Genomic DNA, 3576 nt, shown 5'->3' with positions numbered 1-3576 from the left:
GAAAATTATAAAGATTTAATCTTTAATATTACTTTCTCTTCTTCACCAATGTTGTGATCTCCACCTTCCTCCATTATAGTTATCACCTTCTTCCTGGCCCTTATCGTCACTTTCATATGATTCTTCCCTAGATCCATCGGCATCATTAGTTGGACCTATCAAGGCAGCATCTATATATCCACATCCCTATCTTCAAAAATATGTTTGCTTCAAGGAGTAACTAGGACTATGTACCACCATGTTAGATCCGAATGATTCGGATGAAAGACCACCTATGCTGAAGATGCAAATTAAATGCCATCAATTATATTAATGTATGATTAAGTAAACAAACAAACAAACACACAAACAAATAAATATGAACATCTACCAATAATTGTTTGAAAATGAAGATATTAGATTTTAATCATTTTATTAGTATGCACCTGTTCAGAATGCTCTAGAAAAACAAAAGTATCACTTTCATTGGTCCAAAGCCTAGTGGCATCAATGGCGAAGAAACCACTACTGTCTCTCCTAATTGTAGCATTGGGACCATTGTAGATAGTTCTAAACCATTTGACATCAAGAATGAAGATACTAAATTGTCTAAAATCAACTTCATTGATGCCATGTATGGTCCCACAATAATCTAAATACAAGGAGAGAAGATTGGTATCAGAAACACTTGCTTGGTTATCTTGTACAAAGTTAGCCATGACTCCACAATCATAGGTGACTCTCCTTCAATTGATGTGTTCCACACAAAAATGACGTCCATTGACCATAATGCATTGTACTTTTTGTACTACAAAAGAACATGATTAAAACAATGAGGATGAATTTCATAGCAATTGTGACCATATATACCCAATTAAGTAGAAAGGTAAGAAACTTACATGTGGCATACATCTGACTGCAAGCTTTCACTCTCGATAGGTTATGTCGTCTTCATCATCTTCGGCTTTACAAAGAGCTTCTTATAGCCAATCACATATGTTGAGAGATATGATGCCATGAGCACATAGATTAAAGGCCAAGGTATGGTATAGGAAAGAATTAAAGTAGCCACCCTAGGATGTGGACTACATGATGTGGAGATGTGGATTGAGGATATCCACAAGGAGAGATGTGGATGAGAGGATCACACATGTGTTGACTATTCAAAGGGCACTCTCTATATAAGAGGCCTCTCATGTATTGTTGAACACACATTGGAAGAGATATAGATTTGCTATCTCCCTCTCATGTCTTATTTAGTGTGCTTGGATCCTCCTTGATCCCTCACTTTGTCATGGTATCAGAGCTCCCTTGCCTTCCGCTGAGGCATTGTGATCCATATGAGAGAGTGTGATTGATTGAGAGATTGAGGTTCTCTTGAGTGTGCTCCATAAGAGTCCACTTCCGGTGAGAGATCTTCATCCATTCTTTGAAAGAAAATTTGTCACTTGAGAGAGAAAATTTCCATCCATTTAACTCCATTTCGAGAGTTCTATCATTGAGAGAGAGAGATTTGTGAGATCCTCTTCTATTCTTGGAGAGTGTTTTCCATTGAGAGTGAAAGAGAGAGTCTCTTATGCATTTGAGAGATCTGTTTACTTGAGAGAAGGAGAGCCAGTGGTATTGAGAAGACTTGCGAGTGAAAGCGGTGGAAGTTCAAAGCTCTAAAGTTCTTGCAGCAGTGCCAAGCCTAGTACGCAAAAAGCATCTACAGCAACACAACCAATCTCAGCTGAACTGGAAGTTGAACTAGAAAAAGAGCTCTGCTCGTTCGGATGAGTTGAGAGAAGAATGCATAGCTCTAAACATTGATCTTCTGTCGGAATTAACAGGGGAACCATGGTTGGAGAGTTTCAAGATCCCCTTTGGGCAAGCCCATGGCAGTCAGATTCTGTGGTAGCTATAATGTCATGGTTCAAAATCTCAAGATCTAGTAGAGTCCTCAAACGCACCTCAAGTTCAACAGTTGCAATGGTGTTGTAGCGTGCAATATTTTGATCTACTCTCTTGAAATGAGCCCCAATGCCGACGGCATCCATCTCCAAAACTCTCAGAGCCTACAAATCTATGATTCTTACATAGCAGGTGGTGATGATTGCGTTTTTGTCCAGACCGGAGGCTCTTATGTAGACATACACGATGTGGTCTATGGAACTGGACATGGAATCAGGTGAGTTTGCTATCGTGCAAGTATGTAGCATCTAACCGACATTAAGTTTGCAATGCATCTTCTCCAAGCAGTCCTCCACAGAATGTCCAGACTGCCAAGCGTCAACAACCACTCCTCAAAGCAGCCTCCGTCAAGCCTCAACCCATGACTCCGACCAACGTTGCTTTTGCAGCCTCCTACACAACGGGCATCACAAGCAAACTCTCCACAATCAAAAAGCCAACTGCCAGCTGATAGCACCTACGAGCTCTCCTGCTCCTAACAAGCTTACCACAGCCATGGGCTGCAATGTCGATGAGCACCGATCTCTTGCTCCCCGTGCCATCATCTTTAGCTCTTCAAGCTTCTCCAACGAAGCAATGACCTTCATAAGCCTCGTGCGCCCTTGCACAAAATGACCACAAGGTCACAAGCTTCTAAAATCTCCAGATCTCCAACCACCGAGCCGCAACGCCATGCTCGCCTTCACTGTTTATAATTTTTCCTTAAGGTCCCTAAGGTTCTCCAAAATTGACACGTGGCACGATTATAACTAACCATGGCGGAATGACTTGGACCTTGGTTAAGTATGGCCTTGGGTTAAGTTTCTGGTTAGATTAAATTTACCATGGTTAGGTTATTGAGGTTTGGTTAAGTTTCTACCATGTGGCATAGTAAGCACATAGCCCTTGCCAAGCACAGTTTGGAATTCAGCATGTGAATCCCTCTACCACATCATCAAGGCCCCCTCTTCTTCATAGAACCTTTGACAAGCCATAACTTCCAATCCAGGAAGAATTTGGACATGCTCCAAAAGGGAAAAGTGATCATCTTTTCGAGCTCTACGCGCTTGTCAGATCAAAATCATTGTTAGCAATTAGACACTGTCAATATTGAAACAAATCAATTGGTAAGGCCTTTGTGATAAATGATAAAGCAAAGCATGAATGCAAACATCGATGTCATAAGCATGCCGAAAGAACAAGTGCATGAGGTGACCATAGCACAGAGCATGGCATCCACACATAAAGCATCAAGGTACATGGAAGAACAAAGCATCGTGCATGAAGCTACACAAGGAAGAAGATTGCATATTGAAGAACTAGCAAGTCAACTACACAGCATCATCATCAAGCCATGAGCAGAATGACAGGAACAACATGTATTGAGAAACAAAAACCTTGCCATCCTTGGCTATATTTTGTAAATCAAACCTAACCACCTGAGAGTAGCTATGAAAGCACCCAGGGGAGGTATTGACTTGTAAAAGCCACACTTGGCCACCTTAAGTAGCAATCCATGCACTAAGGGGAGGTGATGGAATGTAAACTTTTAACCACCTTGCAGTACCCAAAGGATTATGGCACCAAGGGGAGGTGTTGAGAGATATGGTGCCATGAGCACATAGATTAAAGGCTAAGGTATGGTATAGGAAAGAATTAAAGTAG

The sequence above is a fragment of the Dipteris shenzhenensis genome, chromosome 13 (assembly GCF_047967505.1).
Source record: "Dipteris shenzhenensis isolate YYH24624 ecotype China chromosome 13, Dip_SZ_1.0, whole genome shotgun sequence".
Taxonomy (NCBI): Eukaryota; Viridiplantae; Streptophyta; class Polypodiopsida; order Gleicheniales; family Dipteridaceae; genus Dipteris; species Dipteris shenzhenensis.
The sequence above is the reverse complement of the archived record's forward strand: the minus strand, read 5'-3'. Positions refer to the sequence as shown.